Consider the following 12,003-nt stretch of genomic DNA (forward strand, 5'->3'; position numbering starts at 1 on the left):
ACGTTTCTCATCTCACTAGAAAGGGCAGACCCTGAGTGAGTTCTGGGTTCTGTTGGCTTTATTCTTTTGAGGCTGTTCTTTCCCCAGTGTTAGTCGGATTCCTCACACATGGGTACTGATGAGTACTCAGCTAAGGGTAAAAGAGAAGGGCCAAGGTTACAGCCATCACAATTAGCAATGCTTTAAACACACCCAAGTCACCTAAGGGAAAACCCGAGGACAATCGAGGAAGAGGTTCCTGCTTTAAACCCACAAAGACTGACCAGTGGCAGACGACTGCACCAGGCCACTGCCCTGGCCTTGCCCATGTGTCAAGGAGCTGATGTGCCTAACGCATGGCACTGGACTGTCCCTGCCCCCAGAGGAGGACGAGGCCAGCCAAACTCCTCATCTCCTACTTTGATGAAGACTGAAGGGGACTGGGGCAACCTACAGTGCCCCTGTCCATGGACATCCTTGTCCCCTGTAAGGGGGCCCTAGACTTTCTGAGTGAGTCAGTGCAGTTACCTTTAGGTACAGGGAGCTCATCCCATTCTAACTCCCTGCTCTGGAAAACATCCCCCATCACTGAATAATGTGTGGTTCTTTGTTATGGCAACTCCAGCGGCCACACACAGTAATGGTGAGAGGACGGCACTGGGAACACAGGAGGTAAAGAACGGCTTCCTGACCTAGGCCAGGTAAATTTCCTGAAGAAGTGGGATTTTGTTGGCAGAGCTCGGATTTCCAAGGGAGCTGGGATCTCTCAGGAAAGATTGAAGATCTTGGCAAAAAAGGGTAGAGTATGCAAAATTATGAAAGCAAGGAAATCAGATGTGCCCCAGAGCTCCAGGTGCGGTGGGTGCTTCAGGCCACAGGAGCTCCAGGTTGGCTGAGCACAGGGTCTGAGAGAGGAAAGCATGGCGCAGAGGGGTGTGGTGGGTGGCGCCAAGACGGATCTGGGTGCCTACTGCTACATGTAACAACCTCCTGCACATTTACTGGGAAACTATCACTGCTTCTTCTTCCCTAAGAGACCTGTGATGTGGGTGGGACTCAGCGGGGACAGCTCATCCCTGTTCCCACTGGAGTCACCAGGGTGGCTCAGGCCGGGGCTGAGCCCCAGGGCCGGGACCTCAGCTGGGGCTGTGGCATTGGATTCCCACACTGCCTGGCTTTCTCCCAGAATGGGAGCAAGGTTCTAGGACCAAGTGCCCCAAGAGAAAGGTGAAAGCTGTGTGATATTTGAATGACGCTGGTCATCACCGCCTTACTTATCTGGAAGGGGTGACAGTTCACAAAGGTGTGGCCAAATTCGAGGGGAGGAGACAAAGAGTCCTCCCCCCACCAAAGTGGATGGGGAGATGGCCAGTGAGCAAGATAGCAGGGCAGCCTGCTTCACCAAATACAAGCTGGGGTGGGGTGGGCTTCCACAGGTATGGCAGGGGCCTGTCCACATGACTTGGAGGGAGACACTCTCAGGATGGACTTGACCAGCTGGTCATCCTCACTCGTCCCGTACCCTGGTTTGTGTCACAGTACAAGTGTGGTCTGTCCATCGCTCTGGATTTCTTCCTTGGCGAGGTTCTTCAGGATTCAGGATCTGCGGCCCCTTTTCTGCACTCAAGGAGCCATTCCCCCTCCAGCCACTAGAGGTCAGCAGAGCGCCACCCTCAAGGCTCCCCGGGAGCGGGTCTGTGGCCAAGCCCTGCTGGGGACGGGCTCGGAGAGGTCCCGAGAAGAAGCAAGACGCCTCCGGGTCCCCTCTCCATCCCTAGCCTCCCTCTTCAAGGCTTTGTGGGTGGAAAGGGAAAACAAAAGCAAGAACAAAAAAGAAATCCAGCAACTACTCTTGGCCTTCCGAAGACACTCCAAGATGCCGGAGCGTTTCCCGTCCTGCTGCATCACTGGAAGCGCTGCAGAGCCGAGGCCTGCCAGCAACCTTCTGACTCACAGTACCCTCTCTGCCTCAGTTTCCTCTAAGGCTCGGGCAGTCACGGTGCCCATGCATAGGATCAGGAGGAAGAGAAGAGATGATGTATGGGTGAGGAAAATCTAAGATGCAAGAGAGGTGTGCACACTAAGGATAAACTGTTTCAGTTGGTGGCTTGACTCAGCCCAAGCCAACAGCCTCCTACAGATGTCATTTAGTGTATGTGGTGCCACATAGCTGTAATCCAAGCATATTGGGAGGCCGAAGCAGGACGAATTCAAGCTAGAGTTAGCAAGACCTATTTCTAAAGCAGGGTGGTATGCATAGCAGTGTAGCTCATTGCAAAGACCTGGATCCCATCCTCAGTGCCACCAAAACAAACAAACATTATTTATCACGTCATCTGCTTCCGCCTGCTTGTTCGTCTCCTTTCTCTGCCTCTCTTCCTTGCCTGTGGCTGCTGCTTGCCCTCTTCCTGCTCCTCCTCCTAGTCCTGGGATTCCTCCGGCTCTGTCTCCCTTTCTGCATCCCTCCCCTGCTCCCTGACGCCCCTCCTTTCCTTCTTCTCCCGTCCTTGTCATCAGGGCCCCAGAGTAACACAGAGCAACTCGGCTGGGCTTGCAGGTTCCTCCCTGTGGCAGCCAAGTGGCTGTCTCAGAGCCCTGGAATTCAGGGTGACTCATTCAGGTGATTGGGGGTACAGACTGGCCCCTGGGGTAGAGGAAGGCACAGAGGGAAGAGCATGGTCCCTGACACCACACACACCTACAGCCAAGACCCTAGTCTCTCCCTCCCTGCCTGACAGCTGGCAAAGGATGTGCCCTGGGCCTCAGTTTCCTAGGCTCATCCTGCAGGGAGTCCTCACCGTATGATGACTGGTGTAGCCTGTCTTGTTCTGTCTATTGCCCTAGGAACCCAAGGTACCAAGTGAACAGGACCGCTCAGGAGGCTGACCTCCACCATGTTGCCATGGCCACAGGGCTGCCCTCAGAAATTAAACGGAGGAGAGAAGGCAGGATGCAGGTCTGGCAGAACAGCTGGCAGAGCCAGGCAGTCAGGAAGCGAGGGCAGTGTGAGGGCTGGCAGGGAGATGCCAGGAAAACCAGGAGCCTCAGGCCAGCTTGAGGGGCTGGCAGATGAACAGTGGGCAAGAGTCAGGAGCGCAGAGGCAGGGAGGGAAGAAAGGCTAAGGACCCTCCCTTCCTCCCTGGGTCCTGATGAGCCACTGAACTCAAGCATGAGTGGTCTGAGGCTGGCTGGAAGCTGAGGTTTCTAACCCAGACAGACAAATCAGTCAGCGCTAATTGTAAGCTCCAAAGCACAGCTGCGGTGCTGTGAATTGGTACAATCACTTGGGAACTATTTAGGACAATCTACAAATGCTAAAGATGCAGAGAGCCTGAGCCCCAGCTAGCCTCTTGTTTGGTATTTACTATGAAAAAATGGTGTCAAGTCTATACCAGGAAACAGAGTCAGGACAGCCGGGACATATTGTATTAGCAAGAACTGATACACATATATGACTGTATTCTTTTTTCAGAAATATTTACCACAGTACCCAATTTCTTCTTTATACCCAAGGATAATTCTGTTGATCAAGGAGTTACATCATTTTTAAAAGTACTTACACAGAGAAAAAAGACTGGAAAATATGCCAGACTGTTTAGAATGGTAACTTGTGATATGATGAATACAGATAATTGCTACTTCTAGCTTTGAGATTTTCTGTATTTTTCACATTTCTAAGAAATCAGTTGTCTTGCAGTCATGAAGGGTGCTGCGTGCTGTCCCTATCACCCTTGACCAGCAATGACTCTGAAGAACCCACCACTCCCTGGAGGGCCCTGGGAGGTGGACGTGGACACAGAGCTGCTGTGTGCGGCGAGATGCTGCAGGCTCAGTCAGCGACGGGCAGAAGAGCTTTTCTGCGCTCCGATGGGTCACATCTGGTCTCTGCAGTGTGTTTCAGGCAAACAAGTTCATTTCACTAAGTGAGTCTTAGGAGCTGGAAAAAAAACCCTTTTCTTGCTCTTGATCCAGGCTGGGAATAAACAGGGAAGCTATAAGGGCCAAATCTTTTAATATATATTTTTCTCATGTGGTGCTGGGGATCAAACCCAGGGCCTTATGCATGCAAGGCAAGAACTCTACCACTGAGCCACATCTCCAGCCCAAGGGCCAAGTCTTAAAAGCAGGGACAGCCCAGGTGAGTGGCAAGGTGGAGAGACATCTAAAAATAAACATGGGGGAATTAAGGAAAATACCGTGGATTTCCCCAGTACCTGCAAATAGAACCACTGAACAACCCAGACCTCCACTACAGGGCACGTGCCCAAAGGAAACAAGCTCAGCACGCCAGGGAGGCACCTACGTACTCATCTGATTGCAGCACTGCTCACAGGAGCTAGGATGTGGCATCAAATGGACACAGAAAATGTGACGCATACAACAGTGGAATTCTGTGCAGCCATAAAACGATCAAATAATGACATCTGCAAACCCATGGCTGACTTTATGTTGGGTGAAATAAGGCGGACACAAATACTGCATGCCCTTGCCCCTATGTGGGGTCTAAGCAAACAGATCTTACAGAAGTTAAGAGTGGTGGGGTCCAGAGGCTGGGACAGTAGTGAATGGGTGGAGAGGTTACTTCAGTGGGTACAATGATCCAGCCACACAGAATAATGCTGGTCTCCTATGGCACAGTACAGTGATGATAGTTAATGAAAATGCGTTGTGTCCCTCAAACTAGGTAGCGAAGGATTTCACATGTGCTCACCACCAAAAGATAATAAAAGTTTAAGGTGATGGATATGTCAGTTGTCTTGATTTGATCATAACCCAAGGTATACAGGCATCAGAGTATCACCTTATGCCAGATAAATATGTGTCAATCAAAAAGTAAGACAAAAACCTAAGCAATAAACAAAAACATGCCCAACAGCATTTTCTTCCTCTCTCAAGTTCACATCCTGTAGGGAGAGTAAAGCTGCCCCAGATCACACGCGTGTGACCCCTGGATGTGGACCCCTCTCCCTGACCCCAGCATCCCAGAATAAAAAATTGGCTGTTCTTTTATTGTAAAGAAAAAAATAAACATAACAATGAAATCGAGTTTCAGAACAAGTTAGTAGGACAGTTACAACAGTTGATACATTGTGACAGTTGTCTTCACAGTAGTCATGCAGAGTACAGGATTTAGGCATGATACCTTGTCCAAACAATACTAGCACAAACTTTCCTTTCAAGGAACTAAGAGCAACTAGCCGTATAACTATCTCAACTATCTCAGGTATACATACATTTTTTAAATCTTTTCCTCTTTTTTCCTTTCCCCTTTTCCCCATCACAGTTTATCTTTTCTTTTGAGCGGTTTTTTCCCAATCCACAATATCTGTTGTACATTTTGGATCTTCTGTACTTATTCAGCTTCTCACACTGGTGAGACAATATGATGTTTACACATGTGGATCTGATTTATTTCACTTGTGAGTATGGTCTCGAGTTGCATCCATTTACCTATAAAAGTCTCCAGTTTATCCTTCTCTTCTTTCCAGTAAACATGTCTGGCTCCTCTGTCAAAGATAAGGTGACTGAGTGTGTTTGAGGATGCCTTTGCATCCTCTATTATATTCCACTGATCCTCTGGCCTGTTTTTTATTTTGCTTTGTTTTCCCAATACCATGCTAATTTTATCACAGTAGCTTTGTAGTATAATTTCAGGTCTAGAAGTGTGATGCCCCCGACTTGCCTTTGTTGGCCAGAATTGCTTTTGCTGTTTTAAGTCTCTTATGATTCCAAATGAATTTTAAGAGTGTTTTCTCTGGTTCTGGGAGGTATGTAAATGGTGTTTTGATTGGGACTGCAGTAAGTCTGTTTAGCAGTTGGGCCATTTTCACAATGTTGGGTCTTCCTATCCAAGAACAAGGGAATCTTGCCATTATCTGATATTGTCTTCAATCTCCTTTCTTAAGAGTACAGTAATTTTCACTCTAAAGATCTTTTACATCCTTTGTTAGATCGATTCCTAAGTTTTTCATTTTTTGAATGTTATTAGGAAGAGTGTGCTTTTCCTAATTTCTCTCTCTGTGAGTTTGTTGCTTGTGTACCGGAATGCTACTGACTTTTGAATGTTGACTTTGTATCCTGCTACACATATCCTGAATTTGGATATTAAATCTACAAATTTTTAGTGGAGTTTTGGGGGTCTTCCATGTAGAGTACCATGTCATCTGCAAATAATGATAATTTTTCTTCCTTTCCTATCTTTATTCCTTTTTTTTCTCTTGTCTAATTGTTCTGGTTAATGTTTTCAGAACTATATTGAATAGGGGTGATAATAATGAACATCCTTGTCTTTTTCTGATTTTAGAGAGAAAGTTATCATTTAATATGATATTAGCTGTTGGTTTGTCATAGACGGCAGCTTTTATCAGATTGAGGCAAATACTATCTATTCCAATTTTCCATAGGGTTTTTATCATAAATGAGTGTTGGACTTTGTCAAATGCTTTTTATACAGCTATTGAAATGATTATGTGACTTTTATCTTTGGTTCTGTTGATATAGTATATTATATTTATTGGTTTGCATATGTTGAACCATCTCTGCATCCCTGGGATGAATCTTACTTGTTCATGATGTATATAATCTTCTTGATGATTTGTTGCATTCTGTTTGTCAGCATCTTATTAAGGATTTTTGCATCAGTGTTCATTAGGGAGATTATCCTGTCTTTTTTGTTCTTGGTTTTTTGGTTGGGTTCATCTCTGGTTTTAGAATCAGGGTGATACTTGCTTCCAGGAATGACTTTGGAAGGACTGCTTTCTTTTCAATTTCTTTAAAGGGTTTCAGCATTAGTGGTGTTTGTTCTTCTCTAAATTTCTTTAGAATTCAGCAATGAACTCGTCAGGACCTGGGCTTTTCTTTGCTGATAAATTTTTTATTACGTTTTCAATTTCATTGACTGATACTGCTTTATTTAGAATTTTTATATCTTCTTGATTTAGTTTTAGCAATTTGATTGTGTCTAAGAATCTGTCCATTCTTCTGTATTTTCCATCTCATCAGAATATAGGTTTTCATAGCAGGTAATGATAATCTCGAGGGTTTCTGTGGGATCCATTGTGATTTCCCGCTTTTCATTCCTAATTGCTTGAATCTGTAGGATTTTCCCCCTCTTTTTGATGAGGTTTTGTGACTATCAATTTTATTTATTTTTTCAAAGAACCAACTCTTCAATTCATTGATTCTTTGCATTGTTTTCTTAGTCTCTACTGCATTAATTTCTGCTCTTCACAATTTCCTTCTTTGTATAAGCTTTGGGTTTAATTTGTTCTTTTTCTAGAAGTTTGAGGTTCAGCATTAGGTTGTTTATTTGAGCTTGTTCTGTTTTCTTAATGTGTAGGTTCATTGCTATAAATTTCCTTCATAGGACTTTTTCATTGCATTCCATAAATTTCAGTATTTTGTATCACATTATCATATAATCGTATATACTGTTTAATTTCCTCTATGACCCATTGGTTGTTCAGTAGGGTGTTGTGTAATTTTCATGTTTTAATGCAGCTTTTGTGGTTTCATTTGTCATCGACTTCTAGTTTCATTGTGCTATGGTGAGATAGTATGCATGGGATAATTTCAGTTCCTCTGTATTTACTTTAACATGTTTTGTCAGCTAATATATGGTCTATTTTGGAGAATGTCTCATGTGCAGCTGAGAAGAATGTGTACTCTGATGTTTTGGGACGGAACACTCTGTAGACATGTACCAAGTCCATTGGTTCAAGGCTTGGTTTAATTCTAAATTTCTTTGTTGATTATTTTTGTCTAGATTTGGTAGATTTGGGTGTTAAGGCTTCCCACTACAATTGTGATAGTGCTTATTTGGTTTTTCATGTCAGTTAATAATTGTTTTTCGTAGTTGGGTGAACCTGTGTTTGGTGCATAAATATTTATGATTGTTATTTCTTCTTGGAGTTTTCCCTTAACGAGTATGCAGTGACCTTCTTTGTCTCTTTTAATCAGTTTTGGCTCAAAGTTTACAGTGTCTGCAAATAGAATAGCTACCCCTGCTTTTTCTGAATTCCTGTGGCATAGAGAATTATTTTTCATTCTTTGACTTTTAGTCTATGATTTTCTTTTTGGGTTAAATGTTTCTTGAATGCAGCATATTGTTGGATCTTGCTTCTTGATCCACTCTGCTAGTCTGTTTCTTCTGATTGGTGAGTCAAGATCATTTACATTGATGGTTATAACTGGTACGTGTTGGTTTTTCTTTTTCATGTTGTTTATCTATTGTTTGTTCCCCATCTTTCTGCTCTATTTAATTGCTTGCCCTGCCTGGCAGCTTCTTTTTATTGGTGTTCTGGTGTTTGTGGTCTTCGTTAGCTCCTTCTAATGTCTTTGGGAGCATTCTGTAGAGCTGGCTTTGTGGTAATAAATTTCTTCAGTTGTTCTTTGTCATGCAAGTGTCTTATTTTTCTATCAAATTTGAAAGATAGTTTTGTGAGGTACATGCATCTGGGTTAAAGATTGTTTTCCTTAGAACTTAAAATACTTCACTCCAAGCTGTCTCTGACGTGAGGGTTTGTGTTGAGAAGTCTGCAGTGATTCTGATGGGCTTTCTTTTGTAGGTGATATGTTTCTTCTAATATTCTGTTCTTGAGCTGGATTTCTGGAATTTTGATTATTATATTCCTTGTTATAGACTTATTTTGGTCATGGCTACTTGAAGTTCTATAGGCTTCATTTATTTGTATGTTAAATACTTTATCTATGTTTGGGAAGTTTTCTGCCATTATTTCTGTGAAGAGGTTTTTAATGGTTTTTGTGCTGTCTTCAGCTTTCTCACTAATTCTAATTGATTTTATATTATTTGCTTCATCCTGTAGCTGTTGAACTGATTTTTCATAGTGTCTGGTGATTTTTGAGATATCTTTCTTTTCCTGGTTGTGCGTTGCAGTCCTGTGTTCTAGATCTGGTATTCTATCCTTCATTCAGTCTGCTGCATATGTCTTCCAAGGAGTTTCTAATCTCCTGCACTTGGATCTGTTTGGATCCGTTTCACTGATTCCATTTCTGGTCTGGGTTAGGCATTCATGGTTTCTGTAATTTCCCTGAGCTTCTCTATTTGCTTATCTGTGTCTGCTTTAATGTCTTTTATTTTGGTAGTCATTTCTATTTGCACCTTAGAGCTTATGTTTTCTATGGCCTCTTTCATTTTTTTTTTTTTTTTTCATGTCTGTTGCTATCATTTCGGAGAGTTCCACTCACTGGCTTTTCATTTCTTCTATCTTTTGGTGTTCTGGACTTATCTTGGGTTTGGAGGTTTGGGCTGGGTGTTTGGGGTTGCATTTTGCTTTTTCACCTTGTCCCTGTAGATTTTATTTTGTTTTCTGTGTTGATTCATTTAGATTTCTGATGTTAGACAGCCTTATCACTGATGTCAAGGCTTCCCTAGGAGGTGTCTGTCCCTCAGGGTGTCCCCTTTGCCAGCACAGCTGTCCCAAGGCAATGGGGGAGCACAGAGTGTGACTTACACTCTCCTCACTGGCATCACTGTCCCCAGAAAATTGGTTTTGATGCAGTTCTGTAGAAGGCTCAGTGCTCTGAGTTTGAGAACTGCTTCCCAGGTGTCAGGGCAAAGCCAAAGCCAAGTGCAGCCAGCTGGGAAGGCAAACTCTGGAGCTGGCCCAGGCTTCTCTCAGCACACTGCTGACACCCAGAGGCTTCAGACCCTTGGGAAAGGCATGAAAGGGTTCCTGGTCCTCTTGAGAGAAGAGGAACACAGTCAGACTGGCCTCCATGTCAGCAAAGCCTTGGTTCTCAGCATGTAGTCACTGGATCTTACATCACCTGGAAAACAGAATTCCGTTTCACAGCCCCATCCCAGACTTAATCAGAAACTAGGGGTGCAGTGAATATCCAGAAATCTGTGTTTAGCGAATTCCCTGACAGGGCCAGATGAAAGCCCCAGTATGAAAACCACAGCCTTCCAAAGTTGAATTCCTTTAAAATTTCCCCTTTTCTGTATGGTCTTTCATTAACACTGGCAGATAATGTGCATTTGTAGAGGTCTGTTGTGACTGACACTGCTTTTGCTTGTGGTTCTTTTCCCATTGAAGCTGAAAAAACCAAATGGATTAAGGATAAATTTCCTTGTTTCTGTCAATCTGAGTGTGAGGAAAAACCAACTAGGTGACCTACACTGCCATCCTCCAAGGCAGCGGTTTCCGCTAAGACATTGGTCCCACTGACCTCCTCTCTAGGTGCTGAATAGTACTTTATATCCATTATTGAACCTGTTTGCTCCGCTCTCCTCGGCCCACCCATTAACCCCTTTCCTTTCCTGCCCTGCAGTTGCCAACCACAATTATTCATAATTTGTCTGCTCTACTTCCTCCTGGACTTTATGTAAACTTCCTGAGGACAAGGACAGGGCAGCTCATCACCTGGCCCTGGCACACCCCCCAGTTCCCTGCTCAGAGGAGGTGTGCAGCAGCCGGTGGCTGAGTGCATGTGTGCATGACCTCCTTTCCTCCCTCTCTCCTTCCAAGGAACCCCAGGGATCCCTGTATCACCCAAGACAGTCCTCAAAGCCTGCACAGCCCTCCTAATGGAAAGGAAACTCCATTTGTTTGCTTTCATGTGCTCAGTTGCAGGCACCCTGATTGAGGACATTATCTAAAAGCACCCGGAGCATGGGAGACCATCAGCAAATGAATTCTCAGATGGATGAACAGAGTTCTCAGATGACAATGTGTCTTCTTTCTTAGCTCTTCTGACCACTCATCAGTACTCTCATGGCCTTGCCACAGTGACAGCGCAACAGTTAGATGGTTATTATTCTTATTATTATTTTACTTAATGTTGGTTTCCTTGTTAGCTAAAAATTAAGTGAGCTTTGTGTTCATTACCCTGTCACTCTTGCCCAGTGCCACGAGTACATAAATTTCCTGTCTCCATCAATCAGCAGGCGTTTGTTAAGCAACTGCTGGCTGACCTGCTCGCGCCCTCACCTATCACCCCCTGTAAATCACTCTCAATGTAAATATGAACAGCTGAGATCTGGAAATGACTGGTAGAACATGGAAAGGCTGGGGTTGGAACCCAGGGGTCTTGGTGACCTGGAATCATCAGCACTTCTGGCCACCCTGGTACCCAACACTCCAGAACCTCCACCAGCCACTCCGAGGCCTCCCTCCCAGCTATCCATGGACACTGTAGTGCCAGGGGCACATTGCAGCCTCTGATGTGGGACTGGAGGGAGGCCGGGGGCACCCTTTGAAGCTTCCGGTTAGTGCTGGAGATGGTAGTGGGGAGGAGCATTTGGAGTTTAAAAAGGGAGAATAAACTGCTTATTTTCAGCTCAGCTGGGCCCTGGGTGAGAGGCTCATCACTCTGAGCCCCATGATCCTGCAGGCAAGGCAATGCACCCTACTTTCAGATGAGAAAGTGGAGTAGTTATAGAGAGTTACTGAAACAGATCCCAGAGTTTGTGCTCTGGAAGGGACTAGTGGCTGTCACAATATTTAGGAAGAAGACAGGTTTATCATCCTGCTGCCTCATTTTCATTAGGTGAACAGTCCGATGCTCCATGGCCTTTTGTGGTTGACGTGACAAATTCTAGGGAGGACAAATTCCTTGGTTTTGACTGTGCATCCGTTTACTCGTGCATGCATTCGTGAAATAAATCTCTATCCAGTTTCAGCTATCTATCAGGCTCTGTGGATACAATGAATGTAAAATTAAACCTGGCCCGTGCCTTCTTAGAACTCTAAGAAAGGAGATAGAAATGAATCAGCACATTAAAAAATGACCTGTGTGATTTAAGTTTCCAAAGAGCAGAGCAGCAAATGTACATCACTGGAGAGCTGGCCTGGCAAGTGAAGCTGCAGATGTGAAGTTCTTTCAGGGGTAATTAAAAAAACAGGAAAGCAAGGAGTGCGCCCCAGGCCAAGCAAGCAGCATGGCTGGAGGGCTTGTGATGGGTACAAGTCGCAGAAAAAATTTCACTGCTGTATTTAGAAGACTAAGAAGACAAGGTAAAAATAAAGCTGAGTTCACACAGTTAGAGGGAGTTAGTGATT

Source organism: Cavia porcellus, unplaced genomic scaffold (genome assembly GCF_034190915.1).
Source record: "Cavia porcellus strain 051 isolate PalLab524CR breed Dunkin Hartley unplaced genomic scaffold, mCavPor4.1 scaffold_16, whole genome shotgun sequence".
NCBI classification, from domain to species: domain Eukaryota; kingdom Metazoa; phylum Chordata; class Mammalia; order Rodentia; family Caviidae; genus Cavia; species Cavia porcellus.